At 41.7% G+C, this 19,983-nt stretch overlaps 1 protein-coding gene across 6 annotated transcripts in view; it reads left to right on the forward strand.

Moving 5' to 3' along the window:
* Positions 1 to 6,644: 6,644 nt before the first annotated feature.
* LOC125765314 (5-hydroxytryptamine receptor 1-like) overlaps positions 6,645 to 19,983 on the forward strand; it is a 51,540-nt gene continuing 38,201 nt past the window's right edge. Inside the window, exons 1-3 of one of the 6 annotated variants that reach the window (XM_049430322.1) lie at positions 6,645 to 7,253; positions 9,450 to 9,694; positions 9,804 to 10,238. The gene's annotated coding sequence lies outside the window, so the exon portion shown is untranslated. Of the gene's footprint in view, positions 7,307 to 9,449; positions 9,695 to 9,803; positions 10,239 to 19,983 lie in introns of all 6 variants that reach the window. The other 5 variants (XM_049430321.1, XM_049430320.1, XM_049430319.1 and 2 more) reach the window with 5 other exon arrangements.

Genomic DNA, 19,983 nt, shown 5'->3' on the forward strand with positions numbered 1-19,983 from the left:
ATATGGAATAATATAGATCCTATATAGTTCCAGTACTCACGGAAGCCTCTGAGATATGCCTCTGTCCAAAACAGACGAAACCCTCTACGACGCGTTCATTAAGAAGATACTATGAAAGATTTTTGGGCCCGAGTGTGTGAGGAAAGACTATGAAGGACGCTGTAATTTCAAACTTTATACATATGTATAGAATTAGACATTAGATTCGCCAAGCTCCTATGAGCAGGTCATATCATTGGATTGACACCGGATAACTGAGCCTGTAGAGTCTTTTTCGGTCCTCCGCATGGACAGAGGAGGCCATGACGGGCAGAACTGAGATGGAGTGATGTCGTTGATGTCTCCGCCAGAAAGGTCGAGATAAACAATTTGCAACTGTTCTAAGTTGTGAACGGTTTAAAGAACTCCTGTAGCATGAAAAGCTCGCGAATTGGTTGTAATTCTGGATAAAAATAGGAAAAGAAAAGTGTGTAAAGTGTGGGCAAGTGGAAGCCAACAAATTCAAGGATTTTCGTATCTAAACGATTCCAAAATGTATCAATAGGTAGGAAAAAAGATATTAGACAAGTGTGAATACAATATTTTTGCACAACATTTGAATAAAACAGAAAAGCAGCAAAACTGCGGTTGGAGAGCAACATTAATTTTCTGAAGTGAGATGCCTTGAAATTTTTTAAGATGGTCATTTAAAAATAATGCTTTTCGTCTTCCGTTAGCAACATTCTTAAAAGTTGCTAGTGTGTTCTGACTAGTAATCCACCAAGGATTTGAATTTGTGTCTAAATGTTATATTATATATTACAAAAATGTGCAAAAAATACAGTCAACTTATTTACACTCTTCAATCTTCACTCACAAATAAAAACAAAACCCACTTCCTTCCTAACGGGATAATGCAGGTGCAAAAGGATATACACATTATCTTTTGTATTCCAGCTATTACATTGTATGCGCACTGCAAGTGATCACCGTTTGCCAGCGGAGTCTTAAACTATTCAACGTACCCAGGTAGCACGGCACATAAATACCAACGTTTGTGCACATTTCCTGCAAATGCCCATGATGAATGGTGACCGGCACATTTCCGTCCATCTGACCCACCGGTGAACGGAAGCACACCATGGAACACGAAGGAAATGTGTGTGTAGGTAGGTGATGCATGGAAACAGCTACAACGAATTAGCATTTGCCAAACCAGTGTGCATACATCGTTTGAAGCGAAACGTACAAGGGTAGAGCTTTTGGAACTAACCATCAGATGTCGGTTCACTGTCAGCTTGAATTGTGCGAAGAACAAAAAATCGGCTGCTCGCTTTTAAGGCTTGTAGCATAGTGAACAAAAACGTTTGAAGCTTCAAGAGTTTCTTTCCATGTTTCTTTGTTTCTTCTTCTCCTCCTTAAAGGATATTACAAAAGTGGTGAATTTTCTACCGTGCCCCGGAGAATATCTGCTGGTGATGGTAATGCTTTAATACCGCGCAGCAAAGAAACCATACTGGAGCCGCTTTACGCTGAGTCGATGAAAGAGTATTGTATGTAACAAAAATAAAAGTAAGTGAATAAATAAAGTATCAACGGGAAGAAAAAAAAGGTTGCATACACCTTTTGTTTTAATTCCAACAAACACATTTTGCAGTTGCACCGTGTTGGTAGGATGCAAGTTGGAAGCAATTTTTTCTTGATGGCTGGCTGGTGAACTTTCCACGCCCAACACCCAAGCTTTGCGGCAGGCTGATGGGAAACAATGATGATGATGCATTTTCCCAGTCCCCGGAAATGTCCCACCGAGCGTGGAGCACAAAGAAGTGGTAACGATTCGAAATGTCACCCCGGGGTCCAATGCAAATGGTTGAGCTGTTGGTAAACCGGTGGCAGGTAGTGGCCCGACCCGGAGAAGGTTTTTGCGAATAGAACACACGGAGCGGAAAAAAGTAATACAATTATCTCGATGAATTATGTTGGCCCACTGGTCCGAGCTTTGCAGCATGCTTGAGACAGGGGGAATGGAGATTTTGGGGCCTTGAGAAACGGTCATGAGAAGTTTTGCAACCGAGAAACACGTGGGATTCGTCATAATTCTTCGCTCTGTGTAAATTACTTCACACACCGTACAGTGGCGGTGTGGTTGCGGGGTCCGTGTGTTGCACCACACTGGTAACAAACTTTCGATGGGTTCCTTTACCTGAAGAGTCCTTACCCCCCATTTCGGATGAGAAAATGGGGTTCGTACCTGAACAAAAAAAAATAAAGGAAGCGGAAAAGAATCGGTAGCTTTAATGTTGGGAAGCTTTGTTCAGGGAAGTAATGGAAAAGGGTAGGAAAAAAGAAAACACCTTCACAAACACACCGAACGCTTAGTGTGGGAAGTTCTTCAGGTTTTCTTCGACGAACTTAGAACGCAATGGTCGGAGGGGAATGTACGGCAAACAGCCCAGAAGGGATGAAGCAAAGTTTTCCCACAACCCCAGAGGAAAATGGTTCAGCTGTAGTGTCTGTGTGTGTACTTCGCCGAACCAAACCAAAACGGTAGGTTATCTTTTCGCTCATAGGTGGAAAAGTTCGCAAAACCCCTTTGAGGTATGCTGGTAGTTTGAGGTTTTTGTTGCACACACTGGGGGAGTTCGCTCGTTCGCCGTGCGATATCCTTTAATCGACGGTTTCGTGCGTTCTGGTGTGTAGATTTCGCTCCTTATCCTGCATAATGTGTTTTTAATGCGTGAAACTGAAGACTTCATTCGGTGATACGCGAGTACGTCTGTTACTTTGTTACCATTAATTTGCTACCTAAGGTTGATTGGAAGGTTAGACGGTATCGTTTGAACTCGGTGAAGATTTATTGCAGACGATATGGTTAAGGATCGAGGGATATTCAAAGGGTATCAATTTAACTTGGATGCTTATTGCGAGGAGTTGTTTTTTTTGGTTTGCTCAGAACTTTCTAATAATAGTTTTACGAAGCACCTCATGAATGGTTATCAAAAATGTAGAAGCAAATATACCCAATCGCCATACCATTACGAAACGAAGCTGTTTAAAACAATCTTTAATTCAATAGTGTTTGTTTTTATCCTTTACCATATCATGCAAAAGACACTATGCAACTTCATCCACAGATCCAAGCGAATGATAAATTCATGCTACCAACCAATCTGTTGCCGACGTTTTTGCCCCCCGCATTTCGTGTCTTTAACCTCCCCTTTTTACCTTTTACTCCGCTTTCTTTTATTTCCTCCTATATTACCACATGTCTCCGGAGAGCAAAACAACATCACAAGTACCGTACAGAAAAGCGATACGAAATCATTTCATTTCCAATCGATTTCCCACCCTTGCAAAAACAATGGCACAAAGATACCTCAAAAGCCTCAAAAGAATTAAAGATCAAGGAACCCCGATCCCACGGCCCGGGCAAAAGCTTCCTTAACTCGTGCTCGATAGCTTCAAAGTTCGGTAAGATTTGCTTTCGTAAATGAAACATTTGATGAGATTGCATAACAAATGTAGCGAATGGAGCAACATCGGTGAGCGGCTACACAGCCACAGACGACTGAGGATGGCCGGCGTGCATGGAACACAATGCGGACAAAATGGTACGGTAGCAGCATGGGGTCAACCGGGCATTCCCCCAGAGATAGTTTGACTTTTGCACAAGTGGCTTCGGGCGATGGTCTGGTTCAAAGTAATGCTTCTGGCGCCACACGGGACGCCAAGGTTCGCAATCAGCAGCAGCAGCAGCAGCGGCAGCAGCAGCCGCAAACCTAGCTACAGTTGTTGCACAGGGGCAGTGGGCCAAACTGTTCTTCTGTGTTTTGTGAAGGAATGATTTCTTGGATGCAAAAAAATAGAAACGCAAAACATAACAACAACAACAACAAAAAAAGGACAAGCAATACGTCCCTCCGGTGGGAAAACAAATTTGCTATGCAAAACTTTTCCTCCCCTTTTTCCTGCATTACTCCTGTCATGCAGGCCGACCTGGGGTTTGTAGTCTTTTGGCAGAAGTTTTGTGCTTGTTTCCATTTCTGTTTCATCGTTAGTTGAGTGTCATGTACTCGTTTCGATGTACCTGTTGTGAATTTAGCTGTTTTTGTGAGTGTGTGTGTGAGAGGAGAGAGAGGAATGAAACGATTGTACTGCCGTTGGCATTGTACCGGTACGGGAATTGTCTACTGTTTTGGTTTTTGTGTTGTTGTTCGAACGAAGCTATTGTTGATCGCATTAATTCTAGGAAATATAATAAATATCATTGGTAGCGGTGTTCATCAATAGAAACAGTTGGAAGCTCATTCATTATGTGCGACGAAGCTTAAAACAATTGTTTTCCAACTGTTAAGTAGCATTATTCGGAACGTTATTGTGATTTGGGAGTCTATTTTGGAGTCTACGACATTGCTTTCGATATACTAATATTTAAATAAAATCAAAGCATTTAAAGGGGAACACAGAACACCAAGAACATTCAAATTAATATCTCAAATTCGTTAATCACGAATTAAACACTAGAAATACCAAGCGTTTTAAGCGTTTTTCTTTTAGAGGTCATTTTTAAACAATTTCGAAGAATTCTTGTATATTTTATTGTTTATTGGAGATCTTACTATGGAATATAAATGTCAAATTCATGGTATATCTACCAAAGGATTGTTTAACCGCAAAAAATAATGTGTGAAAATGAAGCGTTCTAGTCAAAATGACTGGTACGGTCCATCTAGTGTTAATACAAAATATTTAATAAATCTTGCATATACATTCTCTAGTGTTAATACAATTCCATCTAGTGTTAATACAAAATAATTAATAAATCTTGCATATACATTCTGTGGTTGAATATATTAAGGTGCGTCGCTTTTTGAAATGGATAAATGTGATAAATAAAAGCGTTGAATTGGTTCTGTTTCTCATAGTGTGGAATTATTGCGCAACATTAATAGCAGTCACCAGGCGCCTCCATTCTTGAGTTCGCTTTTCGGTTCGGAAAAAATATCGGGTGCATACAATCACCACAGCGCCAAGAATTTTGTTGTATTCAAACCCAGCAGTACATTAAATAAACGCGAATAATATTTTACTCTTGTTTCACACTCTCTACATTACACTACCTGGAATGATTTTTTACCTTTTCCAAATAACTTGTGTTAGTCAGCTTAAAACACCCACAAAGTGTAGATTGCTGTTTAATGCTTTCCTTTCTTTCGTTGTGATTCGAGATATGTTTTTTTTTCTACGTTGATTTTATTTTTTCCAGGACATCAATCAATCCTTTCGCTAACCTACAAGTTGTGAGCGACCGCGAAAGCACACGCCAGTGCACACAGACACAATCAATCGCTGACCTTCCGAGTATTTTTTGCTGTTGTTGTTGCTGTTGTGTTTGTTTCATTCCTTGCATTCTTTATTTATAATGGCTACACTCAGTTCGAGCGGAAGTGATTGATAACCTCGTGCCCATGTACCATGTATCGGAGTACTACGGAATATGGGTTTTTGCTGCCCTTCGCATGGTATTGAATGGGTGTATGTTTTTTTTCCTTCCATCCCCTCCCGACAAAAGTCAAGCAAAAGCCAAACACTGAACGAAGGATTGAACTATCAAAAGGATTATGTTGCGATGAAATAAACTACGGCTACAAGCAAGTGCGGTACTGCTCTATCAATCACGGTATGAGCACTCCGGTAGCTTAATGGTTTGAAAACAGGTTCGTTTGCGTTGGATTAGTTTCAGCTGTACGGAGCGGCAAGCCTGGCCATTTCGGGGTGGTTTTTTGCTTCCTTTATTTTACCACCATGCCATGTTGACGGACGGTTTTGTGGTTAACCAGCAAGAGCAAGGAGTTTGAAGCAGTAGAATACATACTATATACTTTAGAAGGCAACACATCGATTTGATGAGCTTGTTTGTAGTGATTTTACGTATGAGAAAAACGAAAACAATAGCTAAACCAAATAGATTAATGTAACGTTTATTTACATTGGTACGCAGCAGAACATTTTTCATAATATTGACATATGTGACAGAGGTATGGTTTGACCTAATAGCATACAAAAAAGAATTACATATGTATCTTTATGACGTTTACATAGTCAAATAAAAACAGCCTTGAATTGCTGCAATCAAATTGTAATTTTATGTAACGAAAAAGCAACAAACATTACAGTTTTTTAAACATTTGTACGATTCCATTAGATTTATTATGATGTTTTTTTTTATTCATTATCGTATTTAAGACTGTTCTTGCTTTAAAATGACTTAAATGTTTTATTTTCGAATACCATGTGCGACAGCTTGGAACTTATTATTCCCTATTTCTGAAAGATTTCTAATAATAGTGAATGTTGTATTAAGAGAGATTTAAAAAACCAAAAAGGGAATATTTTAAACAAAATATGTTTAATATAAAAAATCGTGAAAATCCCTTCATTTTAAAATGCCGTGATAAATAAATAGCTTTAGCTAATAACAAAAATACGCAAATTAAGCAAATAAAATATACCAAGAATATTTAACACACACGTTGTGATAAAAACGTCTCACCACTGTTTGAAAGCTCACACTCATCACACTCTCCTCTCTCATTCCTTTTTGTCGATGAGAAATCTATTTAGCTCATGCTCGTTCAACGTTCAAGCTCTTCTCATCTCACCCGCAGGCGTGTTATTTAGAACGCGAGAGTGCTGTGCTAAGTAACGTGAGTGATTATGCCGCAGCAATCAACCCCTCCGAAGCACTCAGCGTTAGGGGTGGAAGAGATATGAGTGACCTCACGGTTCGCTCATGTTTCGTGCAACAGAACGCGTTATATTATCGATGCAAAAAACAGTAAAGGGAAAAAAATATCGTGAGCTCAAAGTACGACCGTAGTAAGGTAAGGCAAAAAAGGGCTGTGAAATTAGTGGAAGGGAACGTTGAAACAGGTGGATTTTACTTCGTGCACCGATCGGTTGTTCATTCGGATTGTTTCGTACGGTTGTGTTCACTAGGCACTCAGCAGAACGCACAAAAGCCGAACGGTGACCGAAACCGTACCATATCTGAACGTATACCGTCCTCAGTGTGGAAAGATACGTTCACGGAAAACGGACGGATGGACCATCGGCGACAGATTGGTCGCGCGCGCGTTCGTCACGTATTTGCCGCTAACCGCCGTCGCACGGATTTATTCTTCACCTTGGCCACCGCCGCTCGGTACGGTTCGGTGTCGCGACGGTCTTGAGAATCGGTCGTCAAATTCATCTCGACGCAGTTTTCTTTTGGGGTGATTATTTCGAATTTTTGCTGATAATGTGCCGTGGTGCTTTACCGTGGTGGGTGCGTGTGATCAACATTTATGAGCCAACCCTTTCATAGCTAGTGCATAGCAATTGTGTAGTGTCTAAGTGCAAGTGAACAATATACTTATGAAAAAAATAGATGTGAGCAGTTGAAAGTTTATTTAAAAGTCGGCAACTCTACAATTATAGTTTAATAAAGTGCTTTATTAAATGTTCAGAAATACAGCTTTAAAGTGTCCGATACGCAACTCCATTTAAAAAAAAAGTGTTTGTTGGCGATTTTCGTGAAAAATGGTGGTCTGTTCAAAATTCGCCCGAACTTTGCTGTTTGTGCTGGTTCACATGTTTTCGGCTGACTTGACCTAATTTTCACCTCGAATATGTACCACCCAGAAAGATTGGTCGTGTTTCCGGGCTTTTTGGTTATCGTCCGGTACGAAACCTCCGGTTTGGGTTGTCTGCAGTGAACACTGTGCTCCGTACACCTGATTCGTTTCTTTGTTCGTTAAACCGGGTACTGAATGTGCAAAAAAAAAACAGGGGGTGAAAGGCTGCCGGTGATAAATATTTAATCATTTTCATCTACTAAACCCTTCACCAGCCGAATGGAAACCATTACTTGTGCTTGCTGGTGGGTAGTAAAAATGGTTGAGATCATGTTTTAGAACCTTTTTTTTTGACGCAATTTATCGGATGCAAGATGTTATCAAGAAAAAGTTTGAAATAACATAGTAAAAGTATTTTTTTGTAGTATTGTAATAAATTCAAGAATCGTTCTACTTTTTTTTTTGAAAGTTTTCTTGCTCCAAGCATTTTTATTTGAGCAGAAAAATAATAAAAAAACAAACAATAATGTACTCCCGAAAGCACAATCATTAATCAGCTTCATTCGTGCTGATTTTTACGTGTGTATTATATCTCTGTATGTGGGATTAGTTAGTTGTGTTGGCGCTTGTTTTTTCCCCCGCCGCGATATTAGCTCCATAGTTCCATAGCAGACGGCGAGAATACGAAATTGACTTCCAGCGCAGGATGCCAGCAGGATATGGCACACTATTCACCGAATCCGCCGGTCGAAGATTAATGAAATATCGTGCAAAAGTTGAGCACCAAAGCCACTTCCGGACATACTAACACTGTTTGTGAGGAGCGCTTTTTGGGGTAGGATTTAACCGAATCGAGAAGTCGATTTTGCCACCATCGTCTAGTCTTTGATAAACTTTCAACCCACCCTTTCGGAGTGGTTTTTTTCTTTCTCTTTTTCACTGGGGTACATGTGGGTGTGTGTGTGAACTAGTTGTGTGTTTCGTGGTGTGACCGGCAAAACTTTTCATCCCACTGCCACATTCGAACCGCTCGAAGCATGAGTTTCAAGTGACCGGAAGGTGGTGAAATTGAAAAGTGCCGCAAAGTGCCTGCAGTCATCGGTGTGGTGAAGCGCCCTAGTTTATCACAACCACGTGCCAGCAGCAAAGCACCATAGCCCGCAAGACCGGGTGGGCTTTAAGGATTGAAGAATAGAGAGACAGACAGACACACACACACGGTTCAGATGCGGTAGCGGCATCTGTGCAATTTGGATAGTGAAGCAGCACCAATGGTACAGTCGCCACAGTCGTCCTCGTCATCGTCGACCATCATCGATTGTTGTCGCAAACGGTTCAAGTGGTTTACACGAGCAATTTACAGCCTCGCTCTAACTGCTCGAACTGGCGAACGCAACGGCGAAACGCAACAGCTGTACCGCGCGCAATATGAGAACAGGAGCAAGTTATGAAATACAAACAAGAAGGCACACACAATAGCAAAAATTCCATTTTACCGCCATTGGACAGTAGTTTGAAAGCGGGCTGATCTGTTTGAAAATTTTTGCGGGCGTGTTGTTGTTGTGGGTATTTTTTCCTTTTTTTTATTATCTTTTCTGCTGAGTACTCCAAATCATACTCCATTGCAATCGCTTCCTGTTGCTAGTGTAGTGTCGATCTGCCAAACCGACCATTTCGCGTGGTGCGTTGTCTGTCTGTGTATGCGTCGATGACAATAATCAACCATGAAGATCACGTTCCCGCAATGGTAGCAAATCATAGTGATAGAGCGTTGATGTGACGATAGGCCGATGAGCATGGAAATTATAATGATGTGTTGGTGCTGATTATAAGTGTGATGCTTTTTTTGAGCAGGGAGGCTGACGATCGTGATCGACTAACGCCGGATACGTATGTGCAGTTGCGGGCTGATTGCATACAAGCTGATGAAGATGTGTGAATGGTTCGCAGCAGCAGCACCCAGCAGCAATGGTAGCGAACGGCGATAAGTTTATGTAAATCAGCTGCTTTCACGGCCAGTTAAGGCGTGCCGCTGCGGCTGCTGCTATACCAAAGTAACCGTAATCGTATCACCAACGTTGTCACCAGACCCCGACATTGTGGGTGTTTGCATAAGTGTTGTGAGTGGTGTGTGGTGTGTTTGTTTTTATCAACATCGTGTTTTTTTCTTTCTTCTTGTATTTTTCTCTCTTTTCGCGTCGCCATCAGAAATGTAACACTGGCGCTGCGTGACAAGCCGGGCAGCTTACGAGTGAATCAGTGAAGATTAGCAATTTCCCATCGCAAAACACAAGTGAGTGTGTACGATAAAATGGTTCAAAACACGAAAGGAAGCTCCAGTTTGAGCATAGTTGATAGTGAAAAAGTGAAGCTGTGTGTGTTGCGTGACAGTGAGATAAAGTGATTAAAATTGTCAAAAAAAAAAAATACATTCATAGCTATGCTATTTTGTGGGAAGCCTTTGTTCTTATATAGTATATGAATGAGTTTTGTGTTCATCAAGTGAATTGAAATAAAATTTTAAAAAACAACCAAACAAACACACAACACGTTCGGTGTGGATGACACTGCGGAGGAATCATCGAGCCAAACCAGGAGGTTCTTATCAACAAGCAACATCATCAACACGCTTCCCATTGGCAGGTAGTGATAAATGCGTTATTTGTACTTTACCTTTTTTATCGTACTGCGGTATTTGACGGTGGCTAAAAATATTCCGAATGACTTCCTCCCCGCCGTCATATAATCCCATTCAAGGTCGTTTTCATTTGTGAAAGTTCACATAAATCAGTTGTATCTAAATTTTAAACGCGGTTTTTATTTCGTAATTAGCAAACTACCGGTTATGTGTGATTTGTTCTGTAAGTCTGTGGCAGTGCAAAATCGCTGTGCTGTTAAAATATTCATCACGAGTTCGTTGCTGAGGAGGTTAATTGGAATTTATCTGCTAGCGAGGCGACACATCCTTTTTCGGTCGATAAACTTTCCTATCCATTATTCATTGCTAATGGTTTCGACACAAACCCGGGGAAGGAAAACTTTACCAATCAACGCTAGCACATGAAAGCGATAAAAGCATCGATGGAAAGATGAATCAAGGTTTTATAAGCCATTCCCCGAACAGTCGTTATGTTTATCTTTGGCTTCAATGCTTTGAGTACCGTCCGATTCGCATGGCATCACGAATGCCCGATCTGTCACCGGGGATGGTTTGCCAAAGCTGGCTGATTTTGTGACGAGTTTCATCCAAACGGGGGTTTGTTAAGGACAATACTTGTATATCCCTTCGATTTATAGCTGGTTTTAACACACATTACGTGTGAGACGAGTGCCGAGAAAGCATTCGAAACTGTACATAGAAGGGTAATTGTTAAACACTAGAACTATGAAAGGGGTTTAAGCGTTTTATTTAGTGGCGCGTAGTTTATAGACAATTTGCCAAGAACTGAATTGTACTTTAAAGTTTATTAAGGTTACTTGCATGGAATAGATACGTGATTAAGTGAATCATTAACAAGGGTAGAAGTGCTTATAATTGTCATTATGGCTCTTTGTCCGAACTGATTCATTCAATGCTAATCTTGCTGAAATCTCGCCACAGGTTGTGGTTGTATTTCAATCATTTTACATAAAGAAGTTAGGCAATTTTGAAGTTTTGATGCCGTACTATAAGTTAGATGCCCTACGACATATTTCTATATTCTAATATTGCAAGAAGGACTTACTTAATTGAACTTATTAAAACTTATTGTAGTTTGTATCGACCCATCTGAAAAGCATCATGTTTGTGAAACAGAAACTAAAAAGCATAAATTGCTAGTAAGGAATCCTAACATTCGATTCTTGTTCTTAGCTCAACGACTTCTAAGGTCATGCCGGCCATTTCGGGGTTACTCCTTGCTATACATAATTATAGCCCGTACTATAAATGTTTATGATACATATTACTGCATATATTACTTGCATATTACTATCAATATTAATTTCAAATCTCTCATTTCTCGTGTAAATTATTTTTTTATTAATCTATTTTAATTTATTTTTTTAACTTGTATTTAAAAAGCCTTGTTTACTATTGTATCAAAGTTTAATTTATTTTTATAAAAAAAAAACATTTTTGTTTATTTATTGAAGAACGTGCTGCCATATTCATGGGCAAGAAATTATTTTTTTATCAATCTATTTTAATTTTAATGTTTTTAATTTATATTTGAAAAGCCTGGATAGCTACTGCATCAAAAATTAATTTATTTTTATTAATTTATTTTTGTTTATTTCTATAAAACTTGTTGGCATATTGATTCGCAAGAAATTGTACAATAAGTACAGTAATTTAAAACACAACAAAGGAGTTATTTTGGTAATCAAATTCCAGTATACAACACAATACACTATTTAAACTATTTAAAATTGTGTAAAAAATCACACTTTTGCTCTGTGAAGCTTATTCCAGAAGTATTTTTAGTATTCTTAAATATTAGAATAGGTATAATATAGGCTCTTTTTTGTACTTATAGAAGAGACTTCTAAAAACCAGATTCAACGTATAGCATAAAAAAAAACAATTTCTTAAATGTGCTTAAATGTGCTTGCGGTATGTTAACAAAATTTCACAACCCATGAAATTAAATTGATCAGCCTTTTTAGGTGCACTTGTTCCCACAGCATCCGCATCCATCGCCGTGTGTTTTATCACACCACACGCAAATGACTCTGCTCTTTATACGTTCCCATTAAATTTGTTCGAGTGTAAACAAAAACAAACCGTCAAAAAGTTAATTCGTCAATCTTTTCTCGCATCGAACGTCTGACACACCATGAGTGTACAGTTTGCCATCGTGCAAAGGGATCGTTCATTTTTTCCTCCTTTTTCTCCGATCCTCTCCATCTCCATCTCCACTCCATTTTTCCCCACCCCATCGAATTCTCTCACCATTTGGTGGCGATCGATTTTGGCAGCAAATGGTTTTGAAACAACCTCGTTGATTCATTGCACACCGTTGTATGGCCGGCGAACAAAATGGCATATCATCTATTTCGCTCGAATCGTGTACTTACCGTTAGCAAAAGGGCAAACAGGGGCGAACAACACGGAACACGAAGGTTGTTCAACAAAAAAAAAAGATGCTACTGCATTGAACTTAACGGACGCACGCATACAACCGTACCTGCGCAACCATTGATCACCAAAAATGGCCAAAAGGGGATCGTACGGCCGCGATGCTCCGGCAGAAGGATCGGAATAGATATTTCACATTTCGCAGCTAATGTTCCGGTCATAATTAAGTTCCAAGCCACTGCTAGCCATTCCCGCTGGCCGCGGAGTTCCCGGCGTAAGTTGGGCCCAGTGTTACTGTGGGTCAAATAAATCAGGCGTAAGTAAAACAGTGTACCACTAGGGTGTGTAGCTTACAGACACACCGGTACGGTACGATGAAGGCAGAACGCGCCAAAGGGAGTATTGATTTACGACACATGATTTACCATGTACGGCTGTCATGGGTCTGCTTGGCGGTTGGTCCGATTCGGCAAAAACAAAGCTCTTCCACCTGTCTGCCAGCAGCGGGTAGTCACACACCAACACGACCACGAGAAATAGCAGCCAACGAGGCTCGGTGTGGGGCCAGAACACTCGCAAAGTCATTAGCACGTCAATTAGTAGAACAAAAAAAAAACCATCCTCCAACTCAGATGCATCGATTTGCTAAGCGAAGGTGGAGAATTCCATCCGTTCCCAGCCCAGCTCAGTAGTCGGTGTACATTTTTTAAGCATTCGTTGTGCTGAGAGTTATACCATGCTGATCTTTGTGCGAGAGAAGTTGCAATTTCCATCCGACGGGTACGGAAACACATCCCATATGGAACGGATAGCCAGATCGTAGCCTATCTCCCGATCGGTTTTGTTCCAACACTGAGCGTGTTAGATCGAGCAAAAGAAACATTTATCCACTGGCGTCGATGACAGCTCGTAATGTTGCCCCTTAATTACCAGCACGCCTAGACGCTACGGTGGTAATGGTCGAAGGTCATCTTGAGATCTTACGCCGGTGGTCAATGTAGCGTACCGGTTACGATCATCGTTCCCATCTGGCTCATACATTTACAGCTAAAACGGGTGCAAAAAAATCTCATGGATAAAGATAATCATCTTTTGTTAAAAATTCGACACCAAATAGACATTTTACCACGTACGGAAACCGTTAAATATTGGTAGGGTAAAAAACTGACCAAACCTTGGCAGACTTGGCGGTGTAGTGATTTGCAAATTTGTATACGAATTACCAACAGATTTTGTCGATCGTTTGGCACTATCAACCGAACGAATTCAATTCCTCGTGTGTTTTGTTTTTTTGCTATTCAAAGACCACCACCACAAAACCCTCTGCTCCGCGATACTTAGGCGTTTGAGAAGCACTGTTTGCTTACCGCTCATCAGTCTAATCGCATGAACGCCTGCGGAAGTGATCACAGCGCACTTCACCTTGCGTGACGAAGGGTTGGAAGTGCGCACGGTTTAGGGGAAGCGTTTGTGGGGCTGGGAGGAAGAGAAGTCTCTTAAGGGGGCAAAGATTAAGCTAAAGGTGTACGACGATGTGACGATTTGGTTTACGGTGTAAAAACACCGTGTTAAGAGTACCGGCAAACATACACCGGTGTCGTGGGCAAAAGGGGTTGAAGATGAAATCGTTCTCATTCTTCAACCGTACTTTTGCAACACACCACATGGGAAAGCACATGGAATGGGACATTTAACCAGTGAACCAGACAAAAATCTCAACAAAAAAAATCAAGCGAACGTAAGCAAACCATCTACACAAAACACAGCTAAGAGTATTTCTGGGCGATGAGACGACGGTACTACGGGTGAAGTACTTGCGATGCGATGCAATCTAATTATAGCCGGCCGATTCGGATGATTCGAAAAATCAAACGAACGCACTTCTCCGGACATGGGCGTACAGAATTTAACCAAGGCTGCACCGGACCAGGCTGCAGGTGGTTCGGCAAAACGAACGGTAGAATGTCCGAAATGAGCGCAATGTGGACGTAATTAGCTGTTTACGTAAGTTATTCCCCAAGTCCAAGTGGTTCCATGGCTTTCGACACAAATTACCCCAGGAAGCCGGGTGAAACAGGTTCGTTGATTCATGTTGAAAGAAGCAACACCCGCCCGCGTTCCGTTCCGTGTTAAAGCATTAGCAGAAGCATTAAAAGTAAATTTAATTTCCAGCCAGCAGGGCAATCTGGTGCAAAACGTGGAAATGTGTAGTTCTTTTTTTTTCGCTTCCCATCGAGATGATGTCAGGACACGGAGAGTATTTAAGCTATGGCTAAGGCCAGGAAAATCTCGTTACACTTGTGCAGATTAAATTTTGCTTTGAAGTTAAAATGTTTACTTGTCATACCGTTTCACGCTGAGCAGGGAACTTATGCTTGCTTGAGTACGTTTCGGGGTATTTACTTTGATGCGAATAATGGCAACACTTTGTTCACCATTCGGGATCCGTTTGCAAGTGTCGATATCGTATGTTTTCCATACTGCTGGACATAATTAAATGTAAACATGACTAGCGATCTTAAAAATAAACCTCCAAATCATAGCCCGTAGGACGCAGTACAGTTTTTTTCCAGCAACAGTTATTGCTAGCGATGATCGGATTCGACGCCACTTGAGCGCCTTCGTCTACGGTTTGACACCGTTCTTACCGTGTTGTGTTCCCTCGATTCCGGTGGCCTATCTTATCGCACGGGCGTATGCGGGACGTACCGCTCTCGTAGCAGCAAACGGGACGATAAACCTGCCGCAGTTTATACCGAAGACAATAAGCCCTTACCCATGTGCCTTGTTTTGAGCGCTGAAAATAGAGAGAGGGAAATAAAATCCAAAACATTACAATCTGACCCATTTGGTTGATCCACAAGGGTACAAAGGGCCCACTCACTCCGATTAGTAGTCGCCCTCACCGGAGAGGAATCCCGAGAAATTTCGAACTTCTACGTTTATCTACGCTACGATTCCCTTTTATTCCCGCTTCCGAGTGGCGTTCCAAGATATCTTCCGCACCGCTGCTGATAGCGATTATCGGACACCATTGCTCGATAGCAAAGTAAAATTGACCGGTGTGGTAGTGCCGTTCGGTTAGCAAACATGGCCAAGCATTGGCCAAAGTTCGGTTCTCACCGACTGACCTTAACAGTCAGCCGACGATGAGTTGACAATATTGCCGTGAAGACAATTTCGTCGAGACGATTCTTTCTGATGGGGCTTTAAATTTTGCAACTCCACAAATGTAGCTTCTCGGCGACGAGGTTTGCATGCACGGGTGGAACGTGAATGTTCAATGATTGACAGGTTTTCTGTAGCGCCTTCCCAAGAAAACCACTTGGAAGGAAGTCCAAGCAAAGCCTGAGACTGGAGCTATTTTGGACATGAAGCCAAGATAAGATAAAACTGCAGATCTCTTCCTTCAATCGCGGACCACCCGTTCATCGAACGGGAAAGCAGAAGGCTAAACACCTTTCCGACAACCCGACCATCTTCCGACATAGGGATATAGATACAGTGACAGCTTGTACTACGGGAAGCAACGCAGATTGACAGCAAACTCGTGTAGCTCGGTGTCAATTCTCAAATCCCCGTTTCGGGACATGATTTTTTTTTGCTTTTACAAACCTTACAACCCTTCACAATCCTAATCGGACATGCTGGGTGCATGAGAGAAAAGAACGAAGGAAAAAGAAAGGAAACGGTAGAAGACGTACGATCTTGCTACCCATCATGTGCGCGTGATTGTCGATAGGCCCGTCCCGATACGATATTGACTGACCGGTGATAGAATGATTAATCAGTCACGATTGTGTCATCGGCTATCATACACTTCACCATTTACCTTTCCCTCCGTCTTTTTCTGTGTCCAATTGTCCCTGATCGCAAATGTTTTGCTAGATAAGCAATGTTTGCCAATATGCGCTTCATCTCCCACATACAATCTGTCCCCAAATAGTACACACGTTTATCTTGTTCACAAAGTTTCACACGCACGTAACCCGGCTTTTTTTTTGTTCGTTTGTTTGTTTGTGCTCGTAACATCATGATGATACACGGTGGAACAATTGTAATGTCAGCAAATGACACTCCACACTACAAACGGGTGATTTTGGCTGTAAAACCACAACCATTTTTGGGGCCGATTCCAGTATTTCTAGTGGCAGCAAACAGCAGTAACGCCCCTGAACAACCCCAAAAATCTAATTAACATCAAAACTACAGGCACCAGATAAGGTTCCATCCAGGCAGTGGAACAGGCACCGAAATGACTGGCCATCCTGGCGGTGGCGGTAACCGTTTTAGGGCATATTTACATTGGATGGTCAAAAAAAGGAAGAGAATCGCCCAGAACAACGATAAGTGTTACCCCTTTTTTGTGGCTTGAAGATCACGAGCGAGACTTGACACGTCTTTCCAAGCACGGTTATCTTGGCCCGTGTCACGTACTGGCATCGCAATGGTAGACGGTACAGACGCGAAAACCCAATCGTGTCCGGAGGGCTGAATGGTTCGGTTAAACGCCTATCTGTTGCGAGTTTTATCTGATCTCAGCGTGTGGATTAGGATGGACGGAAGAATTTCCCACGAAGTTTTGCCACTGATTATGTGGCTCATTAGGAACCAGCTTGATTGGGAAAAGGGGGGGGGGGTCATTTAGTACTTGAAGAGTTAAGAAGTTTATTAAAGAAGAATAAGATGATGAAGAAACTGAGACATCGAAATATGATCATGAATTAAAATCTGCTTCAAATGTCACGTTTCACGGATATGATTGAAGCGTGCTTTGCGGGGAACTTCTGAACCTGTGGCATCGAATAGTGTTGATATCTTTTTGCAATTACGACCCTTCAAACATCCGGATGCTGACAGCTGAATGTGAAATATAACGTGAAGAAGTTAAACAATTTGTTTTTTTGCTTACTGCTGCAACATGCTTAACCTTACGAAACACACTTGCAGGGGTTCTTAAAGTCATTCATACTAGGTAGTAAATCATTAAATCTGGTACCGGAAGTTCTAGCATACCGTTCCACCATTCCTTCTTTCTGCACCCCGGAGCGCCGTAGAATACTCATGACCGATGACAGTTGACAGCTAAAAGCATCTAGTGCGGCTAGCAAAAGCACCGACACTAATGTCTCCAGAAGACCCGTCCAGGGGCCCGCTCGTTCATCCGGCAGGTTGGCAGGTTGTCAGCTAGCAAAACATTTCGTTCCCCTTAACCCTCGTCCCACCCCTAACCTTGCTTTCCTTTTCTTCCCCTGCTCATTGGTTACCCTTCTCTTTCACTGGTTGACGCTATCGGTGCCAGTGGAATGCCACATTCGACCGGGTGTTGGAGAAACGTTGAGAAAAGGGGAAGCGCAGCACAAGCGATGACGGATTCGTAGTGATGGTTGTGTCGCGCACATTATTGTTTTTATTGCTATTTTAGCCGTTTTCGTAATGCTGGCAAGCTGTCAGCGACCAACAGAGGGGGTGGGTAGTGGGGCAGGGTGAATGGAGCCACCAGTGTTCCGAACACCCGCGCGCAAAAACACATTATCTATGATGGAATAATCCATGAGACAAGTATTAATGGAAATCGTTAGTTGAGAGGGAGCAATCCCTCGACGAAGGCGCGAAAATCGCTCCGATGAAAAGTGTGTCAAGACATGGCAGCTAGCGCCGGAACGTCGCTACCACCCTTACCATCATCATCATCATTATTATCATCACCATCATCTACATTTTCTTCCTGCTTTTATTGCTGACACATAGCCGGCAGGCGGTGTTTTGGTTGTTTTTTGTTTTGTTCTTTCGATATTTTCCGTCTTTTGCTTCGCTTACACTTCCACGAGTAAATGCAATCGCTTTTCCACGCGGCCACGCAGTGACAAAACCGCCTCGGTTGCAAACGCTCGTCCAACAATTCGACAAGGTCAGTGGAACGGTATTGGTGGTGGATGAGGGAAACATTGGAAACCATATCTGCGCATTGCCATTCTATAAATAAACAAAATGAAGGCAAGACTTACGGAAGCGAAGAGAACTCGGCTGCCCAGCTTCATTCATAGCTGGGATGTGTTCGTGTGTGTGCTTTTTTTTTCACTTCCTTCCGTACCGAATCAAATGTCCGGGCGGAACCGTTTGACCATTCCGTCGGTTCTACTGTCCAGTGCGATATTTCAATTTCGTACGAAATGCTCTCGGCGTGGCGCTCCGAACCAATAAGCGATCATTGAATCTTATGATGATCGGAATTCTATATCTGCTGACATGATACCATTGTTTGTTTGTGGGTTTCGGATGGCTTGCCGCGAATGGTTGGCGTACGGTTCGCAAAACGTTTGCAGACCATTTCTTCGTAGCTGATGGGAATGTTCCTACACGCAGTCCGTCAAGTGTCATGTGTGGGAAGATTTACCATCATTTTTGTTTGTGAGTTGGTGCTTGGTTATCTGGTGGGGGAAAAAATGTACCTTGCAAAGATATGTTGAGTAGTAAATATAATTAATATTGCAGATAAATTAGCCGTGATTTGAGCATGATTGAGCAAAAATTTCGAACTAACCACAATTAACATTTTTCGATTGAAATTTTACTGTGATTTTTTTTGTTGAGAATTTCTCATTCGTAACATCAGTGATGAGTCATCCGAATCATGAGTTGATTCTTCAGAAATTAATGCATCCTCTAGGATTCACAAAACTGTTTCGTAAGGATTTCGAGAAGTGTTAAATTTATGGAATCGAGAAACTTTAAAGATTCATGAAATGTTACTGATTCTTGAATTTCCACGAAAGATCTCCGAAGACATTAATTAAGTTCAAAAATACATTCATTTAAAATTAATGCATTTCACTCAGAATTACTCAACACGAGATTAAAGTGATTTGTAATGAGAACTACTGCATTAATTTTTCAGCAGAAATCAAGCCACATTGAGAACAATATATCATATGTACATACAACCAGAAATTCTGTCAGAATCAGATACATGAAAAGACTTTGTAGTTTGTAATTCCAGCTTACGTTTTACAATTTGTAAAAGAAACTCGCTAGAACTGTGCGTCAAACGTCAAAAAGGATTAAAAGTTCCCGAAAAACAATCCAAAAGCGGGAAAAAGTACAAAACCTTTTTCTTCTTCGACGCCTGAAAAGAAAGAACATCCAACCGACCGAGGGTGATGCTTAAAAGGTGTGTAAAGCATTCGACGCGGCAAATGAGCAAAACCGACAGACAGACAGACGGACAGTCGGCACAATCACGACACCCCTCGGGGAAGTGTAGCCTGCGCTGTGCAAGAGCCAAACTGTAAACAGTGAGCACACCGATTGGCGTTGTACTGGCCACTG

Source organism: Anopheles funestus, chromosome 2RL (assembly GCF_943734845.2).
Source record: "Anopheles funestus chromosome 2RL, idAnoFuneDA-416_04, whole genome shotgun sequence".
Lineage (NCBI taxonomy): Eukaryota > Metazoa > Arthropoda > Insecta > Diptera > Culicidae > Anopheles > Anopheles funestus.